The following is a 25,830-nucleotide window of genomic DNA, read 5'->3' as shown; positions in this document are numbered from 1 at the left end:
AGTGGAAGGATGGGGGCAGATGGAGCTAGTGGGGAGGAGACTCTCAAATGCACTGAACATCAGCATGGAGTTTAACCTCACTTCACCCAGGTCCAAACTCTTCCTTCATTGCCCAGAGCCCTAGCCTTGAACTCACAGCCCAGAACCCAAGCAGCCGTGTCCTGTTGTTCACACACTTCCTCCCCCAAGAACACATTTGGGGTTGGCGGATGGAGAGACCCAGGCTAAGCTCCTCAGGATGACCCTTCCTGAAGGCAGAAGTCTGGAGTGAAAATGGGTACTTGATCCCATGAAATCCTTGCTGAGCAGGGAGAAACAGAAGAGAAGCAGAGAGGGAGGCCAGAGGGCCAAGACAGGGGCGAGAGGGGCCTCAGATCTCACACAGGCTTCTGTCCAGTGCCCCACCCAACCCCTCCTGGAGGAAGAGTGAAAAGGTGGTGATTTCTCTCCATTATGCAGGATGTGAGATCTGAGGTTGGCAGAAGTGCATAGCCAGGGACCGTGTCAGGGCACAACTGGGTGTTATGGGTTATAGGAGTCTGCATGGACATGTGTGTGCATGAATGTGGGGTCCATTATTTGCAATCAGGCAGGGTATCGATGTGTGTGTATGTGTTTTCTGGGGGTGTCTACTCAGGGATGGGCAGCTCAGTGGGTTCACGTGAGAAGAAAGTGTCTGTGTTTGAAAGTAACCGCAGGTACTTGTTATGGGATGTTTGTCCTGCGTATGTTCGAGTGCGTAAGAGAAAGGGAGATTCAGGGGGTTCACAGCCCTCCCCGGGGTCTTCTGAGCTCCTGGCTCGGCCTGTGCCAGGCCATTTGGGGAGCGCCCGTGCTTTATGGTGCGCGGGTGAAAAATGGAAATGCTAATAAGTAGTCGTTAAGTTGTCTTGCAAAAATGTTAAATGATAAATTGGGTAATGTTATTGTTGAAATGAAATATGTAAAATAAATGAGTTATTTATTCCTAATAAATATTTTGTTTACGATATATTTGTAGGGGTGTTAATTATTTTCCCCTTCAATCGGGGCAACGTATAAATTCTAATAAAGTGCAGGCCGTGGTGAAGTCAGTGGTGACGGTGGCGGCTCCTCTGGGCCGGACTGCTGTAGGACCTCGGCCCGTGATGGATGCTCCAGTCACAAGCGATTGTTCTTGCTGCTTGTGCAGGCTCCCCAGTGTGGCCTGTTTTCCTTCTTTTGAAAAAAAAAAAAAAAAAAGGAAAGGGAAAGAAAGAGAGAGTTGAGGAGGAAAACAAATAAGCTGGGATCTCCACGATGAGATGATTAAACACCCCTAGGCCAGGTCTTGCTCCTTAGCCAGCTGCACAGGCCCTGGCCACACATGTCACTGCTGGAACCAACTTTGAGAGGAGAAATAAATACATAAGCAAACCAAGCGACAAAGAAATGTGTCCTCCGGACCTGTCAGCAGCACTGAGCCCTCACTCCAGGCCACATGTAGTCAGCCATTCCCACTCTGCCCAGCCCCAGTTGGGGGATCCCCAAGGAAGCAGATGCCCCCTATTTCCTGCTGTTTCCAACTCTCCCCGGCCAAAACCTCCTCCTGTCAAGGGAAAGCCCCCCTTTCTGCCTTGACCCTGATTCTTCTCCCTCCGTTGCTTCCTATGCAGGGACTCCAGGACTGTCCATGGCCTGCCCAGGGGAACCCTAATAGAGCCCCCTCAGGGGCCATCAGACCTGAAATTCAGCTAGGCTCTGGCCAGCCCCTGAGGCTGGTTGGGATAGGGCAGCAGGGTTGGGGGGATACACTCCCCTTCAGAACAGGCTGCCTCCCCCAGGGCATTATCTCCCAGTGGGTAATAAAACTGCTGAGGCAGGACGGCCTGGTGGGCAGGGACAGGCCGCAAGGGGCATGGGATGCAGGGCTGTTCTGTCCCTGCCTCAGGCACCATCCACCCCTCCTTCTACCCCCTCCCCCAACTCCTCGGGCTGAGCTGGGCTCCAAGTTCTCACTACAACATTTTAGACTGACCTCCAACCCGGGATCTCAAGCACTTAGCACGCCCTTCCTCAAGCAGGGGAGTAGGGGGAGCTTTGGCAGGAAAGTTACACCCCTAAGGGAGCTGGGACCCGACAGATTCAGAGCATTCCTGTGAGTCCTTTAAAGTTGAGGTGGGGAAGTCACAGCTTGAGATAAGGTATAACTTCTTTCCAGACTGGTTTCCCCCAAAGTCTGCCAGAAAGGGGGGCCTGCACCTCTTCCAGCTGCCTACCACTGCCCACCACCCCAGGATAAGCCACTGAGAACTGCCTCTCAAAATGGGGCCCTCTCACAGGTGTGACGTGTGTACGTGTACAAAGGCCAATGTGTGTGCAAGAGGAGCAAGCCAGGCTTGTTGTAGGACGGTGAGCCCTTCGACATGGGACTAAGAGGAAGGTAAGTCATAGAGGAAACCAACAGACACACACAGCGTATCTACCACGTGTACACATGCCCACGCTGACCCATGCGCAGATCCAGGCCTGGCACGCAAGGTCGCACACAGTGCTTGGTTGTGCACATCTAGGTGCAAAACCCAGTCTCACACAATCACAGTCCCACAAGGGCACATGCCTCACGACTACACTTTCAGAGGAGTTTGAGACAGGCCCCTTGAACAGACAAAAATAGGCATGAAATCATCACCCATCTGTGGGGCTTTGACTAGGTGAAGGGAGGGGTAGCAACTCTGGAGGGAGGGCGCCCCCTGCTGGACAGAACAGCTGTAACTACCTGCGAGGCCCAGCTATAGCCAAGCCTGCCCCTACCCTTACCCCAACCCCACCCAGCCCCTACCAAGACACCCCAGACCTCGCACTTGTCCACCACACTCTAAATAAGCCCCCAGCCGGGCTGCATAACTCTGGGTTCTTTTCAAAATGTGTAAAATCTTTGATCATCATTTGTTTAAACTGAATAAATAATCCACCGGTTTTAATGGGATTTTTCTATGAATTGGCAACAAAGCATGAAATGTGATATTTTCACCATGAGTAGTCGGGAAATTAGTCACCTCTGTCCATGGCTCTCTGCTGGCTGGAGACCCCCATTCTGTCTGCTCCCTCCCTCTCCTCCACCTCAGACCATCCTGGGCCCTTCAAATGATACACCCTCAGCTCCCACCTTTTTGGGGTATAAGGAGAATTCTATGGCGTTGCTCTGAGGAGCCCATGCTGGTCATCTCTGAGAGCAAAGACCAGGCTGCCCTGATTCCCTGTTTCCCAGACTCCTCATCTGAGTCAGGGTCTTTCACTCTAAATCCCACTGTGGGCTCCAGTGCAGGGAGGGGTAGCGTTCCAGAATGGGCAGTGGGTTTAGGGAGAGTTATTCGGGGCAGGGAAGTGGTGTGGTGTAGTGAGCTGGGGTTACTGGCCATTTCCCCTCCAGTCTCCCAAAAGGGTTTCCACACTTGCCCTGTTCCCAAGGCTGTTACACACCCATGTGCTGTTACACACTCACAGAAACACAACCCAGGTGCATACTGCAGGGGGCTGAGCCTGTCTCCCAAGGCTGACAAGTTGCCCACCCAGTCTGGGAACAGAGAAGCTGAGTCCGAGAGTGGAGCCACTGTCAGTGACAAGGGAAGGTCGGAGATTGGGGTCAGATCTGGGGAAGCTGGAGACGGGGCATCAGAGATGAGCTTCAGGGATGGCAGCCAGACAGAAATCAGAGATGAAGGAATCAGAGCTCAGGCCAGGATTAGGGAGCAATACAGATGAGATGGAGATGGTGGAGACTGCCCCATATGCCAGAGAGCCTTTCAGTCCCACTTACAAATGCCCCCGACCCCCATCCCCACCACCACAAGCAGCCCTCCTCTGCCTCCGTGCCCTGTTGGGAGAAGCCAGCAGGCAACATCAGCGACCAGGGGCCCACAGAGCAGGCTGTGAGCCACCCGGTCAGGCTTTGGGCCTCCCAGGTCTTAGGCCAAAGACTGGTGGGGCTCAGTCTCAGAGCTGGCATGGCTGTGGGGGGTGGGGAGCAGGAGACCTCTCCCACACTGCTCCACCATCCGCGTGCTCCAGGCCCAGCAGCCCCCTTCCTTTCTGCCCCCCTGCCCCTGGCCTGAGATGAATAAAACTCAGGGGGTGGGGGGAGCTATTCATGGAACCAGAGAATGTGTGAGCCGCCCAGCGGCCCCCTCTCATTAGGGGACCCCCGTCAGGTGGCGCTCATTAACTTCAAGTTGTCTCTTGTTTTAAAACTCGGGTGAGGGGGGCAGGGTGGAGGGGCACATTGTCTGGCTGCTGCCCCAGAGAGATTAGGCGCCCAGGGGGAGGGGGCAAGCAAAGGCCCTTTAATTAGTTACTTTCAAAGGTTCCCTGTCCCCTTTCTCTCAGGTCCTCCTCCTGCCCCCGGCTGGGCCCAGCTTCGAGGGGGGCGGTCTTTTCTGCTTGGCAGAGCCGCCTGGTCACTCAGCTTAAATCCGCAGTCTTTGTTCCTGCCTGGACAATGGGCCCAGCACATCAGCCACCGAGGCCACAGAAGGAGCCGGGCCTTCTTCTATAAGCCTGGAGCCGGCTGAGAGGGGCTCACCCTGGCATGGGGTGCAGCCTTGGGCCTCAGACAAGGGCCTGGGCACCCTGGGCCCTTTCTGGGCTGAGGGGAAGAAGAAAGACACACATACTCACACTCATCCCACCCTCAAGACCTAATTCTAGCAGAGGGAAACAGAGGGACCAGCCTCAGGATCTCCTTATCATAGGAAGATTTTAGGGGGAATACCTGGAACCTAGCTCAAGGATAGGGGTCCTCTTCCTTCCTAGCTAGCTAAACCAACATGGTCTTAGAGGCAGATAGATCTGGGTCCCACTCTTGGTTCCGCTGCCCGTCAACCAGTGATTAATCTCTCAAGCCTTCCTTTCCCTCATCTTTAAAATGGGGGAAACATTGCCTGCCCCTTGGGTTGTGAGGATGAAGTGACTTCACTATGTAGTGTCTAGCACTGTGCCTACACCACAGGAAGCCCTCAGTACGGTTCCCTGTGGGGTTCTCACAGCCAGATCCTGACCCACAAGCTCTACCAGTAGGTTGCAGGCACATCTGACCCTTTTGCTTTGGGGATGCTGGTGGCAGACATAGGCTAACCTCCTTACACACAAAGTGCTGGTATTCACACCTGGGGAAATACTTGGAAACCAGAGAACGTGCAGACAGGAAGGAGGAGAAAGGAGGAGCTTGGACTGGGGTGATGGGTTTGGGGAAGCCGTGAAACTGAAAGGGGTAAGTGGGAACAAGAGGAGGAAGGGAGAGGGAGCTGGCCCTGGGGGGAGTCTAGCAGATCCTGGGGGGTGGTCTCACAGGGATGGGTTGAGAGGCTGAGCTTCAGGAAGAGGTGGTGATTTGCCTTGGTCAGCAGATTAATGGCACTAACGAAGTTTTCAAGAGCGTGGTGAGTTGGGGGGTCAGGGGCGCCCATGTGGAAAGGCACATGACTGGGGATTGATCAGGCTGAAGATGAAACAGAGAAAGCTTCCCGGGCAGCAGAGGTAGGAAATGCCAAAACCAATTACTCCCCAACCCCTCCAGCCTCCAGATCCCTCCCCCAGGGAGGAGGGAAGGGGCTGTGACCTCTCTCTGTGGGTGCATGCACTCCGGGCACACACACAGACAGGCGGTTCACGAGGGTAGGTGTGTGCACAGGGCAAGGCCCATGTGTGAGATTGAGTGGACCCAGGATGTGATCATGTTTCTCGTCTGGTCTGTGTGCTATCCCCCTTGGGTGTAGGTCTAATCACATCCCACCTAAGTGTCCCCACAGGGCAAGCACAAGTGCTACCAGGAAGAGTCAGGGGCCTGTGGGTGGCGACAGAAGTGAAGGGGATGCTGAGGAGCCTCTTCATTCAATTTTGGCCTTAAATGCCACTTCCACAAATTTATTGGTTTGGGCTCAACCCTAGTTTCCAGTAGAAGCAACCCTGGATTACCATTTAGGTGGCTAAATCCCCATGCAGATCATTGACAACTTATCAGCCCCTGGTTAATGGGAGTGTACCCCACTTCGGGAAAACCCACTCTTTCGGAAATAATCAATTAATCACAGGTCCCTTTTAACAGCCTCTGATGTTTGTTGAATGAATAAGTGTGGCAGATTGTGAATCCAGCTTAAAGAATTCACAAAGGATATCAAAGAACTAGATCAAAGGGCAAGCAAACATCTCTTATAGGACCTAGAGAAGCCCTTAGTTAAAAATCAACAGTTAAGAGGTGATTAGATGTAAGATAAGGGCCCTTTAAACTCCTAACACTAACCCAATAGTTGTCCACGTTTGGGGTCTTTAAGGGAGGTAGAGTTGGGGCAAGGAGAGCAGGAGGCACAAGGGGGCCTGGATTTAGCTCTTGCACCTAGAAGAACTGCTCCTTTCCAAGCAGTGTGTGTTGTGCAGTGTTTGCACCTCCAGATTCAGGACAGAATTCGTGTTTCATACCATATGTTGAGTGGCGTTATTACAGTTATTAGCAATTATGTTTTATGACAAAATCACTTTTCCTTTGAATATGTGAGTAAAAAATCTGACTCTTCTTAGAGTAAGTTCTATCCAATCCATTCCTCTTGGAAATTACTTCCGGTTTTAAAACACAAGCCAACAGGCAAACAGGATGGGAGCCCTGGGATATTTGCATGCACCCCTTGGGAGCTTAACCGTTTCACACAGGGAGCTGCCACCGACCCACCCGCAATGCTGGGTCCAGATGGTTTGGGGGATGGAGGTCATGCCCCAAAGATACTACAGAGAGTCTGTGCCTCCAGCCCAGGCCCCAGGCCTGGCCCCTCCTCCAACCTCCAACCTAGTGACCACCTCATGGAGGCTATCACTGGGGTGCCCCCCCACCCCCACCCTGTGCCCCTGCTGTAATGTCTATGAGGGAGACCGGCTCCTCTTGGGGCCTGCAAGCTTTTGTTAGTGTTATGTGAGCCGCTAGTGACAAGGGCCTTGAAACCCAACTCGACCAAACTCATAAAAGGGGTCACTGTCTCTTTAATTAAAGTTCCCTGTTTTGAGGTTAAAGACAAACCCGTTTGATGGTGCAGGTGTGTGGAGGGGGGGGGGTGGGGGAGCCCAGTGGAGGGGCTGGAGGGAAATGGAATTCTATCCTTGGAGGGGAGCAAGGAGGAGCCTTACCAGGGCCAGACTGGCTGACCATGGACTGTCTGATGGGGGGCCTCAAGATCCCCAGTGCGGTGAGGGTCACAAGGGGAGAAACCAGGCAGGAATGGGAGGCCAGGGGCTAGTGCAGTCAGCTCTGACTGCCCTGCAAGCACGCCCTGCACACACTGACTGCCCTGCCTCCCCACCCCCATTATGCCTGCTCACCACTCCCCCTGCCCACTGTGCGATTCCTCCTTTTCCACCCCAAAAGTTCTCCGTTAAAAGAGGGCCCAGGGCCTAATCCCATCTTCACACAGAAGTGACTTCATCACAGTTTAACATAAAAAGATCAGCTGGTATCGACCCGTAATTTGGACCCACGCCATGCTATTGGCAGGAAGACAGAATAAGTTAGGGTGGCCATGTTTCAAAAATTCTCTGTGTGCACTCAATCACGGCCCTGGGAAGGCGGGTGGGTGCGTAATAACCCAGCCGCGCTCTCCATTTCCCCTGTAGATCAATGCTAATACCAGGAGGCCCCGGAAGATGGATGGAACCGACAGGAACCTTGAAATCCCGACACGGGGGCTGGTGCCTCCACCGATAAAAGATTTTGCTGCTGCTGGGTCGGGGACACAGAAATCCTAGGGGCGATGGGAGACAGGCAGGTGGGAAGCAAGGAGATGGGGAAGAGGGAGAAGCCTCTCTCTCACACACACACTCTTGTCCTCACTGACACTCACACTCTTTCACAGTCTCTCACATAGCCACTGACAGATGCACACTCCAGAGTCCCTGACACACGCCAATGGCTGGCACACACCATCACTCATACACTATTCAGCCCGCAGCACCAACTCCTCCCCAGTAGGCCTTGGCTCTGGGTGGACATTTACACAGGTCCTAGCAGGCACGTGCAAGCACATGCACACAAACTCAAACCTACACACCAGAATTAGGGTCTGTGAAACAGACGCTCTGTGACATTGGCATACTGAGATGCAGACATACTCAGCCTCTGGCATCCACGTACTGCCACAGCGGAGCACAAAGATGCCTGCACCCACACATACACACATCCCTGCCTGGCCTCTCTTCCTTTCCATTTCATCCCTTCTTCCTGTTGTCTTCTGAGTCTGTTCAGAACCTTGCTGGCTGACAATTAGTCAGGGAGTTTCTTAGAACCTGTTGGAAGTAAATCACTAAGACAGAAGTAGATCAGACACACAGCCCTGGAGACATACCCAGACAGGAACCCCACACACACACTGGGCTGGAAGGCAGGAGACATGGGTTCCAGGCAGAGCCTAGCCACACTCATCGTGTGGCTGTGGGTAAGAGCTTGCTCTCTCTGGGCCTCTATTTCCTCAACTATAAAATAAGAGGTTGGAGTGGGAGATTTCTAAGGTCCCCTTCCAGTTCTGAATTTCCACTTGTAGATGATACAAATCCTTGCAGAGTTGCACACATACAAACACACATACACAGGTAGCCCCAAGCAAGCACATCCCAGCTTTTGAGAGCCTGGTGGCCTGAAGCCACACCCACATTGACATGCACGATCACACAGGCACAGACTGCTCTTCCCAACAGGGGTGCCTACAGCAAGGACAGCAGCTCCCCAGAGCTAGAGGTTGGGGAGCTTCAGAACTCACTCTTCTGGGAGGGAAGAATTAGAAGCAGAGAGATGGAGCATAGCTATGAGTTTGAGGGAGTAGGTAGAGTGGTAGGGCAGGAGTTGGGACCTGCAGAGAGGACAGAGAGAGAAGCCCAGTGGTGACTGTCAAGACCACTCCCCCATCCCATTCCCCCCACGCACACATAAATCCCCCACCCCCATGCACACACCCCTTTCGGCTATCTGCCTTCCTTTTTTGAGCTAAGCCTCAGGACAAGAGCAATTTCCACGGCCTCATGCTGACATCTTGTGGCCACCCCTAGGATTGCGGGCCCCGTCAGGCAGCACTTGGTCCCCTGTAGAGAAGCATGGCCTTATCTAACCGGGACCACCCTGAGCAAGAAAATAAATCTGATCCCTGAGCGCACTGTTCCATGCTCAGCAGCCAGGATGTGCACAGGGGGCTAACATGTACCTCAACGAGGGTCAGATGGAAGAACAGGAGGCTGCGTTGGGAAAAGGCTTCAGGGTCACTTGGTGACAAAAGGGACTGGAGAAAAATAAATGTTAAGGGAGCTCCAGTCTGCGGTGGAGATGTAACCTTGTTCTCCCACAGCCCCAGAATGAGGTAGGGAAACATGACCCTGACCCATGGGACTTGTCTGAGGGAGGAGATGCAACCTTTCCCCAGGGGTACCCTCCTGAAGAGACTCAGCCCTGGCCTCACAGAAACACAGTCTGAAGGGGAGTATTTGGTCCCTTCACAAAGAGCCCACATGTAGGGAGAGGGGTAAAACATACCTCTGCCCCAAGTTATTCTCTCATTTTGAGGGGGGGAAAAACCAGCGCTCATCAGGGACCCCAATCCTACCTGAGAAGCATGCAACTTGTGGGTTCAGAAGCCCCGAGCTAGCCTAGCCTCCCATACCAAGCACTAGTCTGGAACTCTGAAAGAAACATGATACCTATGTCTGAATCCACAGCTCTGGGCTGGGATGAAGGCTGGGGAAGAAGTCTGGGGGAGATGGGCCCTCCAGAGCCAGTCTCACCCATTCTGAAGAGGTCTGGTGAGGGGTAGGGGAGGACCACACCTCCCAGATCCTTCCAGAGGTCATCATGACTGATGTCCCAGGCCTGTCCTAGGACTTCCCTAGATCAAGTCTTCCTTCTGAATCCTCCTGCCACTTCTGGAGCCAGTTCTCAGTCACCAGGAGATAACAGATCACACATACATAAGGCAGAGGCCATGAGTTCCCAGCCTGGAGCCAGGGAACCCTGGAGGTGCTAGGCTCTGCATTGGTATAAATTAGAGACTCATTAAGAGAAGGTGAGGAGGGCTCAGTAACAGCTTTCGGGGCCCATCTTTTCGATTTCTTGTTCCGTTTGTTTATTGCGATTGTTCCTGTCTCATAAGCTTATTGCAAAACCAATAAAAATGATCTATTCTGAGAGAGGAGCTGCTCTTTTGACTGGTAAGCTGCCGCTTGGTCCTGGACCCCACCCCACCCCCTCTGGGTGACTGCAGCCCCAGCCTGGCTGACCAGCTGTCTCCTGCCGCGGGGTCAGCAGAGGGTGCCAGACTCCTGTTCACCAGTAACTATGTGCACCTGCCATGAAGCCACCCCGGGCTGGCCTCAGGCCTCCAACCTGGCCCCATCACCCCAGTGACCACTGGACCCCAGCCCTCCAGCTCACCTCTGATGGACACACTAGGTCTGAGCAGAGCACATGTCAGGGCTCAGTTATGGGGAAACAGGAGGCCAGTATGGGGATCCAGGGAGACTGAAGTCTGGAATTTCAGATGGATTTTGCCTCCATAACCTTTTTTGTGCCTCAGTGAGGCTGTGCTTTAAGCATAGGCTTCCCTACCCTGAAGTAGTCCTGAGCGCTGGTGGTAGAGCAGGAGGCCTCAGAGGTTCTCTAGAATCAGAAGTCCTGGCTTTGACCTTGATGACAGAAGAGAGGCCTGTGGCCTCTTGCACATCCAGGAACCTAGACCCAATTGGGGTCAGGGGCCCAGAAACTGTTCTCCTCAGTGAATTGGCTCTTGTTCCCATTCCTGTTCCATCGTCCATTTAGTGACTATAATATTCCTGAGACATCATGGATTTTCTTATGCTGCTGGCTTATGGTTCCAGAGACTTTTGGTTGATTATTATGGGGAATGCGGGCTTGAGGGGAGTCAGAGAGAAGCCAATAGACTCTTTCACTGACCATGCAGAATTTCAGAGTGTCAGAACCAGGAGGGACTTCTGAGATCACTCCGTCCAACCCCTTCATGTCTCGGATACAGAATTAGGGTCAGAGACATGAACTGACTTCACCAAAGCTCCACAGCTAGTAAGTGCCAGAGCTGGGCCTGGAACCCAAAGGGACAGATCCTTGCATCTTTGCTGTGTGTCTTCCCTTGATTATCTTGCTCATGTCAGAGAGAGTGCTGCTCCTGCGTCAGTCCCCACAGCCAACACAGCTACCAGGGCTCCCTTTCCTTTCTCACTGCCTCACAACGGGCTCGTTTTCTTTAAAGCAAAATCATGTCTTTCCTCAAGGCCGGTGCACCGGCTCTGCCCAAGGGTTCAGAGGAGGGGAAGAATCTTGCACAGAGGCCTTTTGAGTTTCTCTGACATTTCAAAGAGATATCATCGATGGACACTTCCTTTGTTTATCCTGGACAGGAGGACAAGAGGCAAAGGTGGGTAGGAAAGAGCAAAAGTATTCACGAAGCAGAGCATCTCAGGACTTGGCACATCTTCAGAGGGAAGCACAGCAGCATTTTCCCTTGCTCTCTCTGTACTTGTTAACCTTCAACACCACTCAGTACAGCACTTACTGTGTGTCAGGCACTGTTCTAAGTGCTTCTGTATTAATTTATTGAGTTAATTCTATATTTACTTAATATATATTATGTATGTGTTAAATCCTCTTAAAAGCTCTATGAGGCAAGTACTGTCATTAGTCCTACTTTACAGAAGATGAAACCAAGTCAAGGAGAGGCAAGAAGCTTACCCAAGGCCTCACGCCTAGGAAGGGCAGCATTAGCATTTGAAGGCAGGCAATCTTGCTCATGGCCACCGCGATGCATGCCTTCTCTACAGAAGCCCCAGCACGAGGGCTGGTGGGGCTCCTGTGACCTGGGGAGGAAGAAAGACTCTGAACATTCAGAAGGTTTAAGACATCCTTGGGGCCCTGTGCAGTGTCTCCTCAAGCCTATTTCTTGTTAATCACCAGCCTGGCCACCTCTGCCCTTAGCTTATTTGACGGCAGGTGTTTTATGGTTGGGGAGGGTAAGGGAACTGTAAGCAGCCTGGACCGTGGGCCCCTCCCACACCAGCCTCGTTTTGGGGAGCTTTCCGCTGGGCTCCGGAAGCCAGGGCTCCGGGTGTAGAGCCGAGCCCCCACGGCCCAGTTGCTCACAGAGCCCTGCTCCCTCCCACGAAGCCGCCTGTCCTGACATCTCTGAGAGGGCCTTTGATTAAAGAGACAAGTGACTTTGCCCATTCTATTGATCAGAATAAATTACTAGGAACTAATTTATGGGCCTCCCCACAGCCGATGACATGGTGGATTGTGCGCTATTGGTCAGTAAATTGGATTGTCAGGCTAGATTATTGGTTCGTATACAGTTATCTCTCATAGCAATATCAGGCAGCCCAGGTAGAGGGGTGAAATCCTTTCTCTGCTGCCAGATGCCAGGATGTCACGAGGCCTTTTTGAGGCCTGGTGGGGAGGGGCGGGGAGGGAAGAGGAGGAGAGGGGAGGAGAGGCGAGGCGAGGCCTCTGTGCAGGATGCTTATTAATTAGTGCAGCATCACAGCATTAAAAGAACATTAGTGTGGAATCGTCTGCAGAGTGATGGGGAAATGACATTGTGGGCCTCCTCCTGATTCTCCAGCTACGGCTCTGCTGGGTAGAGGCAGGGAGGGGGTTGATGAGCAGACTGGGGGATGGGAAAGATAAAAGGTGGGGGTGGTAGGGGGCCAAGAGGAGGGGAAGGGAAAGGAGAGGCCACATTTGCTGGGAGTTGCAAGCAGAGCAAGTCTGCTAAGCGCCAGCGTCACTGAGCCCCACGCAGGGGAAATGGAGCTGCTGTTCTGCTCGGTACATCACAGCCAACGATGAAAAGTTCTAGAGCTGGGATTTCTCAGGCAATTTGGCCAGTGATGCATGGGGCAGTAGATCCTCGCGCACTCTTCCGTGCTTCTGCCAAGCCAGCAATAACAAAAACTTATTTTTTTGCCAGGGAAACGGATATGAGTCAGGCAGCCCATCAGGAGCGAGGGGGGCCTTACCATGCAGCGGCGATTTGTACCGCTCGGCTGTTTTCCCGAGCTCTAAAGACCTGCCAGAAGGTGACAAAGGCGAGACAATTTCGAGTTCACAGTCCTGTGTCCTCGAAGCATAACAGCATGCTATAGATAGGGATTCACAGGGGCGGTGGGTTGCAAAGTCAGCGGTCTTGTCCCCCAAGCCCACTGAGGAGGGGGACATGGGGTGAGCAGGAGGAGAGTGGCAGAGATGAGACACTGGAGAAATGGGCAGCCCTTTCCTGGTTGTGACTTCCTAGGAGAGAGTCACCCACAGCTCCTGCCTCACAGGAAGCAGGGAACGGGACAGTGTTGCAGTGCCAAGCTGGCAGCAGGTATGAGAGCGTCATCCCAAGTGAAAGTCCTCTGTGCCCTCCCGCCACGGGCTGCTAGGGTCTCTGCCATGCAGGACCTGGGGTCATCCAATCCCTGAAGGGGTAGGTATGGGAAAACCCATCTGGTCTTGTTTTTTCACTCTCACTGTTGAGGTGTGAGCCCTGAGGAGGCCTGCACTTTCTTTGAGGCATGATCGGGAACACAGATAACCTGTTCTCTGGGCTGCAAGCCCCAGGGGAAATGTTCCGATGGTGCACGGAGCCCTTCTGACTCCAGCTAATCACTCATCTGACACTGCCAGTAACCCCGCAAGTAAATACCCGCTGGCAGGGACCCAGGGCCTCCAGCTCGCTTGAGTTGCCACTGAGAACAGCCAGGAGGTCTCATCAGTGTCACAAAGACGCCAAGTTCACCCCACTCACCCCTTGGTGCTGTATAGCAGACAGGGGGCACGTAGATGTGGGTCTCCAGAAAACGCCCAGCACCATGGACTAAAAATATTCAGCACATTCCAAAAGATAAAGGTCAGGGGTTTAAAGGGTGAAAAACTCCTTCCCCAGCCTCTGGATGCTCCCTCATCACGTGGCTCTCCAAAAGTTAAATTGTGGACTTGGGTCATTTTGGCATGAGTTTTTATCCTGGTTACTCTCCTTTTCTGCCTTCCATTGATAAATACGAAATTTAAAAGGGGCAGAGCCTCAAAGACAGAGGAGACAGGGCTGGGTCCAGATCCCCAAGCCCCGAAGCTGTGCCACCCCCTCCTGTCTGGCTCCGCGATGTCCTGGCTTCCATTACAGCAGCTCCGCAGAAACAAGCACGCAAGCCCCCAGAGCACACCAGCCTCCGAGATGGAAAAGTTTGCAAAGCATGGAAAAAGAAAAGTACGCCTGCCAGTCGGCCTATAAATTAGAGACTCATTAAGAAGAAGAGGGAAGGGCTTTGGGGGCCTGTGGCTTTCGATTTCTTGTTGAGCTGGTTTATTGCTATTGTTTCTATTTCATACGTTTATTGCAAAACCAATAAAAATTATCTATTAAGAGCAGGAAACTCATCTTTTGACTTGTTGGTGGAAGTTTCTACAGAATAACCTTTAACTGGCCCAACATGTCTGCAGGAGAGGAGCAGGCCCGGGTAGATGCCTCCAGAGCTCAACCAAGCAGCGAGTAGGAACACCCCGTCCTGGGGGGGAGGGGAGAACAGCCCTTCCAGAACCTGCCAAGAGCAGAGGGTGAAACCCTAACCAGTGAAGAGCTGTACAATGTTTCGTTCACTCCACATTTAAAATGTTTTAACTGGTTTAAAGCATTTAAAAGTTGAGACTTTTCACCAAAATAGGCTGATATCTGGCTTCTCTTTAAAAATGGGAAGATCATATTGTCCTTATTCTCACTGTTTCCAGCAGAGAGACCACGTCTTATCTTCACAGGGCTCATGCCTTCCTGTCGCCCACAGTGCTCAGCTAGGTCCCTGTGTATTTACTTTACCTGCCCAACACCTGTAATCATGGAAGTTTGCAACTTCTAATTTAGAGGACCAAGTTGGAGGGGGAGAGAGCTAAACATTTCATTTATGGCCTACTCTTGAAATAAAATTTTCTAAGAATGCTTCCCAATCAGACTGATAAAATTTCTCTTCCAAGATCCCAGCTGGATGGGAAGGGCACTAACACATGCTACAGGCCTATGTGCCGGGCTCAACACTCCTTTATCCTACACGCTTTATCCCCTTTTCACCAAAAGGGAAGTCAAAGCTGAGAGACGTCCTTGATGTGCCCAGGGGCAAAGGATAATATAACCCTCAGCCAGAGAACACCAGCCCTAGAAGAACCCAGAAACCATCTCCCTGATTTTGAAGAAAGAACAGAAGGTCCACAGTGTTATTCTCCCAGACCTCGGGGGGACACCCTCAGGGAAGATTCACAACCAATTGAGGGAAAAATCCACCCAACCGTGACTCAAGTTAGAACTTGCTCCAGAGTTACCAACACCCCTAAATCTAGTGAAAGGGAACCACAGGGTCTTTAATAATCACTCTGTCAGGTCACAGGATGGTGACTAATGGGCCTAGAGGAGGAGACGCTGAAAAACACTCTAGGAAATAAATTTGGGTGATTAAATTTCAAGGCAGTTCATGGAACAGCAACCTGAGGCCTAAACTAAGCCATCAAGTTTCCAAGAGAATCAAGATTTCAATTTAACCACTGTTTCCCGGGAACCAAGTCTGAGTCTGCACTATATTAGTGGGTTAGGAGAAGGTTCTCCCCAAAAACTTCAGAATGACCCTGACATCTTCCCAACTCCAGCCATTCCTTCCCAAAGGCCAGCCAGCAATAAGTCAGGGAAATTATTGCCTTTTCCCAGTTATTACCTAGTTCTGAGTCTTTAAGGAACAAAAGTCAACGCTCACCTGAGTAAGGAAGAGGGGGGTTGGGAAGGGCCTCCAATCAGGCACAGGCTAGCTCTGTGCACAAATCTCTAAGAGACTCTCAGTTTACTAAACTAACAGAAGAGGCCCAAATTCCTCCAATTCTCTGCTATTTCCATTGAATGCTGTATACCCTGATTGGATCTCATCTCCAAACAGTCATGGTTTACTGTCTGGGGCATAATCCCCCTCCAGCTGAATCACACCCCAGGTGCCGCTAAGCTTTGCAGGTGAACACAACCCATGCTCTAAGGTAAGAGCCCTAGTCTGATTCCCTGTCAGATACTGGCCTTGCCCGCTGTTTATAGTCCCTGAGGCATCACTTTAACTTGTTTGTTTCTGTTTGAGTAAAGCCAGGGCGGGGAGCATTAGAGCCGGGCTGGCCGCTGTGATGGAGGAGACCAGGCGGGAAGGCTTAGCGACTGCAGCTGCTCCCATCTCTCTCCCTTGCTCAATCTCTTCCTCTCTCGAGGTTTCACCTCTCTCTGCCCTGGCTCCACCAGCTGTTTCCTGCAAATCCAGCTGAGACAGCTGCTGGCCCACCATGCTAAATTTCCAGGGGCCCTGGAACCCCTTGACTCTCTTGGCCCAAATGTGGGCAAATCTCAGGCGTCCAGACAAGGCTGAGATAGTTCAAAAAGTACTTCACTAGGAAACTGGGGGGAAAGCCAAAAAAGTAAATTACAAAAGCAGAGAAACAGACAGCTTATAGAACACAGATTCCTTCTCCCAGAACGACTCAAGTCTAAACCCAGGAAAGTTTGCTGGAAGAATACGTGAATAAGAAAGATGGGGGAGGAGGGAGAGAAGAAAATCTACAGCTGGTTGGAGACTCACACCTCCTCGCCCCTCATTCCTCCTCAGTTCTTTTAAGGCTTGGATCCAGAACAAAGATGCTCACACTTAAGCCAGAGGTAGAGGTTAACAGAGACAGAAGTGATAGCCCTGCCTGATGGAGCTCTTAGCTGTTTTCAGAAACTGCCACCCAGGCCCCTGTCTTGATCCGGCCCCCAGACGTGGGCTATCTGCGTGTCTGCTCTTTGTAGGGACCCCTAACCAGGCCCCTGGACAAGGAAAGCACTTCCATGTCTCCTCCTCCTTACACAGGCTCCAGGCTGCACCTTCCAGGGAGCTCAATGAATACCACCTTCTCCCCAAGGCTGCTTCTACCTGTCCTCAAAGTTAAGATCTTGGTCTCTTGGTCTGCTTAGGTGCTGGGCCTATTGGGTTAATGGCCATCTGGCAAGATGGTGGTGAAGCCACTAACGCAGGAGCCTTTCTCCTCTGTGCTTCTAACCCTGGCAGCTCCCTAGGGTGCCCTGTCCTAGCCCGTTCAGATGCCTACCCAGCCCAGGTGAGCTTCCTGCATTCTGTCACTTCAGTGGAGTTAAAAAGCACAAATATTTATCCTCTAGCAAGAAAAATTGAGAAGCTCTCCCAGAAGAGGAAGCATATATTGGATGGTGCCTCTCATTTCCATCTCAAGATCTAGGCTCAGCAGAGATCCATTTCCAAAGGTCCCATCACTTAAAAGAAATTTTCGTCTGGCTGATTCATCAGCACCTCAGTATCCATTATCCAACTCTCCCCCAAGCTAATTTGTCATCCCAACATTGCCAGGTAGTTGAGCTTTATTAGTCCAACCACGGGCTTTGGGTTCCAACCCTGGTTTTGTCACCTATTAGCTGGATGACCTCAGTGAAACAATTTAACCCTGAACTGCTTTCTTTCTGTGAAATAGGGATGAGTGTTTGTAGCTCCCTCTCATGGCTGATGTGAGGAATTAATAGAATTATATCTGTAAAACATGTAGCATTTTGCCTGGCATATAGTAAGAATGTTAAAAATAGATAAAAATGTAGATATAGATATATAAATACACTCCCTTTCTTATGCAAAATGGTGCTCCATGTCAACTCTCTAGTATCCTTCAGTGATGCCATCATTTCCAGAGAAGTCTGCCACCTCAGAGAGACAGTGATGCCTATAGGAGCGTCCTAGCTGCATGTGACAGATTTATTATAAATTAATGAATTCACATTCTGGTTTTAGGCATCAGTCTTTCAAGCCTGATTAATATGCTTTTGCTACCAGGACAAGGATCTGTTTCTAGTTGCACATGAAGTGAGTTTTCTGAACCTGTAAGGCTGAGGCTTAGACCCTGGACCAGAGAAAAGTCTTCAGGTTAATGGCTATTCCCTGAGAAACCTCCCAGAAGACACACTGATCACCATCCTTGGGACAACTGGTCACCCCTATCTCTGTCATCCCTGGGTTTGCTGCCTCTTCTTCCTTTTGGAACTGTTCTACATTGGGCACGGGGGTTCACACATAGTAGGTGTTTAGGACCGACTTGTTTTGTCAGCGTGTGGCTGGGTGGGTGGATGGTTGAGTGGGTCAATGGGAATTTGTGCCTCTTTTTGAGGCAGGGGAAAAGCACTAGTGGCCTAGCAACAGGGGTGGGAGGCGGAGCCTGTTGGAATAGTGTAGAATGGCTGACTGAAAGGCAGACAGAAGGGAGAACTTTCTGAATCTTGTCAGCCTAGGTCTCAGGCCAAAAAAGAGAAAGCAGACCCAGAGAGACCAGGAGAGATGTGTGGGAGGCAGGGCAGGAAGAGAGGCAGCCCATCTGGAAACGTTACAAACCCAAACTGGTAAAGCCTTGTGCCTTTCCCAAAGTTCGCTGAAGCAAAGAGGTGCCCACCCGACCCCAACGCAGAGTGAGCTGATGCCCCCAAATGGACATACTGGAAGAAGACAGCACCTTTCTCACCCTCCAGTTTACAAGGGTGCAGCAGGATATGCTTTCTTGCATGCTGTCAAGTCTGGAATTTGTTCAGCTCAGAAAGCCACAACCGGCCCCTGCCCCCAGAAAGAATAAAGACCTATATTCACTTAAAATCAATCCAGAGACAGATTAAGCAACTTTCCAACACAGTCTGTCTAGGGCAAGGAACCATTAAGAACTCGGGACTGGTCTGGCATGAATCGTTCCCCTCATCCCTCCTTTGCACCCATCACAGGACGAGGGCTTGGTCATCCCCTCCTGTGAACTTGCAAGACCTTCCCCTAAAGAGAAGAAAAATTGTCATCAGCCTTTGACCTGATTAATAATTAAAAGTGCTGAGTCTGAGCTGCCCCTAACAGCGAGGTGCTCCAAAACCCCAGCAAACTTTAACAAATAACCAGCCCGCTCAGGGGAGAGAGGAAGCTTTTTACACTAGACAAACTGACAATTAGCCGCTATTCAAATTCCCCTCTAGTCTTAGCATATTGGTTCTCCTTTGAAAGTGGCTCGGCATGGGGTAGAATTTTTGGCCTTGAGTTTAGAACTACTGTGCATAAAATCAAAGCAAGGAAGCCAGCGGTTGAGAGAATAGAGGCTATTTGGGGATTAGTGATTTCAGAGTTAGATTTCTAATAACTTGGTGAGTGGTGAGTTAGGAATGTCCTCCAGGAGCATCAGGCAGTCAACACCGTGGGACATGTCCCCACATTGAACTGGAAAGCAGTGAGTCACTACCCTAGAAGGCGGAAATACAAAATGGCACGAACTGCAACTCAGAAGCACTGCGTGGTAATCTGCTTTTTGTAACTGCTGCAGGCTGCATCCGATGCTTACAATCTTGGGGTAACATGCAAAACCCCAAGTTGGGCTCAAAGTTTTCTCCCCAAAGAGCTGCAAATACTGGCACCCCCACACCGGGGAACTATTCATGGAGAACAAAGGGAGGAGAGTGGGTTAGATGGGAGAGGGGAGGAGGGGGCAGGCATTCAAACTGCTCATTTTCCCCTAGGAAGCATAAGGCCCAGCCACTACGGTGGGTGAGCAAAGCAAATTGGTAATGGGTGATCCAGATTGCATTGCAGAGTCTTGCCTGCTTTCCAGGCACTTACTGAACTTTATAACTCTTTTGGGGGTAAGGCACAAAAATTCAGAGTTTCTTATTGACCAGTGGGGGAGAGGGCATTTGAGCTGGCTGGTCCAGGTCTGCTGCTTTTCCACAATACTGTACTGTATTCCATCAAGAGGGTTTTTTTTTTGTTTTTTTTGTTTTTTTGTTTTTTTTTTTTGATGTATTTTTTGGAAAGGGGGGGAGGGAGCTGGAAACTCACGAAGTGAACAGCAGCTGTAGGCACTTCAAGACTGCAAGAGCCCAGCCTGGAAAGCACTGGAAAATTCAGTTTTTCAGCAATGGAGAAAGCAGAAGACAGAAGTGGGCAGATGGCTGCTCACCCTAGGCACCTGCAGGGCAGGAGGGCAGTTCTGTGAGGATGAAGTTCCCTTTTATTCTTTTTTGTTTTAATTGAAGTATTCTTATAAATAGTGAAGTGGATAATGCATAACATATGGCTTGAAGAAAGTATATATGTAGTCGTGTAATCACTGGTCAGATCCAATGTAAAGCATTACCACCACCCCAGAAGTTTCCCTGTGTCCCCACATCATCAGCATGCATCCATCCCCTGAAAGTAGCCACTGTTCTACACCATCTCTGGATAAGATCTGCCTGTTTTTGAACTTCACATAAATGGGATCATAGAGTAGGTACTCTTTTGTGTCCATCTTGTTATGCACAACATAACATCTGTGAGAGTCATCTCTGTTCTTGTCTATTTATCCATTCTACAGTAGGGACATTTGTGTTACTTGCAGCATTTTTTTTTATTGTGTATTAAGCTGCCATGAGTATTCTTCTGCATGTCTTTTGGTGGATGTTAGCACTCATTTCTGTTGGCTATATACCCAAAAGTGGAATTGCTGGGCTGTTTATTTATTTAAAAAATAACCTGAACTCAAAAAGGCTGAGACCATGTCTGTCTTCGCTGTTCTATCCCCAGAGCTTGTCACAAAGCAGGTACTCAGTAAATATCTTTGGAAAGAATATTGATAGAAATGTCATTTTTTTCCAAAATTAATGTACACATTTGATGCAATTGTAATTAGATAACAAGAAAGTTTTGATTGGGGGTAAAATGAATAAAATGATCTTAAATTTATACAGAAGAATAAATGCATTAGAATGGCAAATAAAAACATGAAAAAGAAAAAGGGTGAGATTTGTCTTACCAGAGATCAGAATGTACTATAAAACCACTGTAATTAAATCAATTCATTATTGGCATGGGAATAGATAAATGTATATTCAGAATAAAATAGAGAACCCAGAAATAGACCAAGTGTGTATATATGAGAATTTACTATATGACACAGTTTCAATTCCATGAAAAAGGATGGATTATTTAATAAATGGTGCCAAGACAACTTCCATCTGCAAGAAAATAAAACCAGACTCCTATTTTATACCACATACAAATATAAATTTCATATAGATTAAAGACAAATGTAAAAAATAAGACAATAACAATCTTGAAAATTTAGGAGGCTACATGTTCGATACAGAGGCAGTGGGGCAGGGAGGGGGGAACTTGGTAAACCAAAACTGGAATCCAGAGGCTATAAAAGAAATATAGACATATTTTACCTTGTAACTATATAAAAAAAAAAAAAGCTTTGTATGGCAATAAAATCAAAAGACAAACAATATATTTGGGGGGAAATATTCCTAATATACAGGACAGATGAATAATTAAAAACAACAATAAACAAAAAGGTTTTATAAGTGGACAAGAAGGAGACCCAATAGAAAAATGAGCAAAAGCTGTTAGAAAGCACTCCACAAAAAAAGCATATTTAAATGGTCAATATGCTTAGGAAAAAAGCTCAAAATGATTAGCATTCAAAGAGACGCAAATTAAAGTACAATGAGATATTATTTTATACCTTTCAAACTAGTAAAAATTAAAATGAGGCTAATTTCCATTGCTGGCAAGGATGCACAGAAAAAAGTTTTTACATTGCTTTGTAGAAATGTACATTTCTACAATCCTTTATAATCAGGCAACATCTTTTGAAACTGGAAATACGTATTCTCTTTGATCCATCAATCCTCCTCTTATATCCCATAGATATGAAAACACCAGTACATAATGAGATAGATATAGGTATATACGTGTGTGTGTGTGTGTGTGTCAGCATTATTTGTTTTTACTGGCTATTCTCCACCCATACCTCCACCCCAGGGAAAAAAAAAACTAGAAACAAACTAAAACCCACTAATAGAGATCAGTGGTTTGCTAGTTAAAACCAGGAAAAAGCCCTAATTTGTAGCTTTGGCAGATTCCTATCACGTAAATATTTCCACCATACCTAGTTTCAAGCTACCAGCCTGTCATCATGAATGCCAGGATCAGAAGATATATGAACCATCAGCTCTAGAAAGAAAGCTGGGGGCTCTAGCACAACCCTACCTTGAATGAATTATAGCACAGCCACACCTTGGAGTATTATACAGCCATTAAAAAGAATGATTGTCCCATAGAAATTTACTTGGTAGATTTCCAAGAGGTATTATTGGGTAAGAAAAGCAAGAGGCAGAAGAGTGTTTAAGATGACATAATAATACTTTTGTAAAATATCTATTGACAAAAAAAGATATGTGTGTGTGTGTGTATTCTATTTATGTATGGTCATAAGAACATAAGAGGAGGAGGGCAGCGCCAGGAAAAAAGAGTAAACAAAAAGGGCACACTTGTGCATTATGTATCTATATAAAAGTAAAATTACTTTTAATTTAAAAAAATAAAGACATATTGAGCCTCTGATACATGCCCAGTTCTGTAATAGGCTTTTAAGAATATAGGACTATATGAGTCATGAGTTCATTCTAGCCGGAAGTATAAAAAGAAATAGTCACAGGGCAATTTATTTTCTCCTATTAAGTGTTAAACAATAGTGCAACAATAGATGGATAAGTACAGTGAGGGGAGGGGCAAGAAAATCCCCTAGGGGAGAGGTTTTTTTTCACTAAGGCCCTCTTGGCACAAGCTTGCTGCCGGGTCAGGGTCTCCTCCACCTTCTCACAGTGGGCCCTGGGGACCAGCGGGCTTTTGTCTCCTTGGAGAGATGCCATTGCCAGCCTTCCCAGCTCCCCCAGCCTTGCTGCCCCCAAAGACAAACCCGTTTCATTTTAAAACTTTTGCTGCTTTACTGCTACTGGTTTACTGCTAATCACCATGGAAACAGATAGGGGAAGACATAAACACCACAATTGGGGAAGCCACAAACAGTTAAGAATCACACAGGAGTCACCAGGTTTGGTGCCTGGGCCTGGCCCTTGACTCTTTTCTCATATAGTAACTGGAAGTACTCACAGGGATACCTCCATCCCCTTTCATTCCCACTCCCAGTCTTTCTCTCCCAGAGCCTCTCTCTTTGGGTGGCCAACTATTCACCAAGCAAGACCTACTCTGACTTGCAATCAGCTTTACCTTGGGGAAGGGTCCTTCCACCTCAGAGGAGTTCTGCTCTCTCACCTCTCTTTTGCTGGGTTTTGTTTATGTATAACACACCAAATAAGCTAGACAGGTAATCTGAGTGTCTCTAAGCCAAGGATTAGCTAAAGCTCAGTAAATCCCACTTGCCCCCACTAGACTTTATCTTCAGGAAGCTTCAGACCCTGATGAATTCTCCACCCAAAGAAGTCTTTCATCTGTCAAAACCCCTCAACACGACCCCATACCTTCTTCTCCGCAAACACTATCCCCCTCACAGCTCAACTAGCCATCTCTCGTCTTGCGCTCTCTTGCAGTGGTTTAGCCTTCATCCCTAGACTGTCAGGAAACTGGTGCCCATCCTTCACCTGGTGTCAGCCATCTCCCATTCAAGCACAGCTTTAAGAACTTACTGTGCTTCATATCTTGAATGGATCACATATTACATGCCTCCAGCTTGCCAGAGCATTTACGTAAAGTTATGAATCACACACAAGGCCTGTTTACATAGGAAAAAGAAATAGGGTTTTATTAGAAAATCTGCAGTGATGTGAACCCTGGGGGATCAAGCCAAGCGGGAAAAGAAAAAAACAGAGTTGGGAATCTTAATAGATGAATGCTCACCGAGACCAGCTGGACAAGGGGACGGGTAGAGTGTGGCCAGAGATCAGAGGTGGCAGCAGAAGGTCACAAAGAAGTCATGGGAAATTGCAGTGAATAAGGACGAGCCTTAGAGCTGGGCTTGTGGGAAAGATTTCATACCTGAGTTTGGCAGCAGTATCTCAGGAGTTAAAAAGGAGTAGTAAGACCACACAACCACAACAACTGATGAGTGATATTCCCAGACAAGGCCTGCCTGCTGCCTAAAATAAATTCGTTTTATTTTGTTTTTAATCTTCATTGTTTTCCTGATTACAAAAGAACGCATACTCACTATAAAAATGTCAAAAGTTACAGAAATGTATAATAGAGAAATTAAAATTCTATCCTTCAGAAATAACCACTTTTAATTAGAGGTATATTTACTCAGATTGCTTTCTCTGCATATATGAACATTTACTATATATGCACATATATGTAAAGTTTTACAAAATCAGTATCATAAAATCATGGCCAGACTTAGAACTTAGTCAACCCTAAGCCTGAAAATGGTTATGGTGTCCCCTACTCTGTCCAAGGTTCATTCAAAATAAAAAGTACTGAACAGTAAAACAACATATGGAGGTTAACATTTTTATTTTTTCTTTAATTATTATTTCAGTACTTTAAAAAACGTGTATCTATATATTCTTTCAAAATTGGTTTTTTTTGCTTCCCTAGCACCCCAACCATCCACCTGGTTTGTACATTAGGTCCTCTAATACTACATATAATACACATTGTCTTGCAACTTGTTTTTCTTTTTCACGTAAGATATATCTTGGGCATCTGTTCATGTCAGTGTCTAAACATTATTGTGACTGGCAGGTGTGGGCTCTTCTCCAGAGAAAAACATGATCCTTCAGCCACTGGTGCCTATAGCCAAGTGTTAGAATCTTGGCGGAATTTCACAGCTTTAATACACTAGCGTTATAACCATTGACAGACAGTTCCTCCAGATTCAGAACTGAGTTCACAAGCAACTGAACTGCCTTTAAACCTTCATGGAAAGAGATGAGATATAAACAAATAAACTGACTTGTTCATTTAGTCACAGTGGAGTTCAACTTAGGAGCAGAGAATATCCTCATCATAATTAAGGGTGAAGGTAAAAATCTGAGAAAATTCATTAACAGAGGTTTTTGCTATACATTATCACTGTTAGAGAATTTAGAATTGGATTACACCTTAATCTGGTTATTAAACTATTACTTAAATACGGTACTTTTGTTACTGATTTCTAATTGCAGTACATTGTGGACTGAGACTGTTATTTATTTTCTATCAGTTCTTTGGCATCTTGTTGAATCCTGCTGTGACTTAGAACATGGTCATTGTAAATATTCCACATGTCAATGAAAAGAACATACCCTAAAACTGCAATTTTTATCCAACATCCTGGGTAAAGGAAGAAATCAGGAAACTACAGTCCATATTCCTATTTGAAATTCGAATTGAGAGACAGTTTCTCCAAAATTGTAAATCCTGAAACTTGCTTGGCTGAAACCCTCAAAAGCTTTACAAAAAACAGTTTTTTTTAAATTATGAATGTTTTCTAAAACCTTCCAATAGAATTTAAATGATCAAGTTGAAAGTAACAATTCCCTGACAATCCCTTTAAGTCTCAATCCCAGAGAGGGGAAGCAGGGGCACTGCTAATTTTTTTTACGTATTTTCTTCCAGACATTGTCTATACATACAAAAAATGCAAATACATATTACATGCTTAACCTTTAAAGGAAATAGTAGAGGGGAGGGTATAGCTCAAGTGGTAGAGCACATGCTTAGCATGCATGAGGTTCTGCGTTCAATCCCCAGTACCTCCATTAAAAAATAATAATTAAAATAAATAAGCTCAATTATCTGCTCTCAAGAAAAAAAGAAGTAACATATAGAAATAGGATTTTATATATATATACTGTTATGCACTTTGTTTTTTTACTAAACATATCTCAGGCATCTTTTTATTTCAGCACACTTATATCCTCTTCATTCTTTTTAATGGCTGAATGGTATTCCACAGTAAAGCTGGTCCATAATTCATTTAGCAATCCCCTATTGATGGTCACTTGGGTTGTT

This window comes from Camelus bactrianus, chromosome 11 (genome assembly GCF_048773025.1).
Source record: "Camelus bactrianus isolate YW-2024 breed Bactrian camel chromosome 11, ASM4877302v1, whole genome shotgun sequence".
Classification (NCBI taxonomy): domain Eukaryota; kingdom Metazoa; phylum Chordata; class Mammalia; order Artiodactyla; family Camelidae; genus Camelus; species Camelus bactrianus.
Note: the sequence above shows the minus strand (reverse complement) of the source record.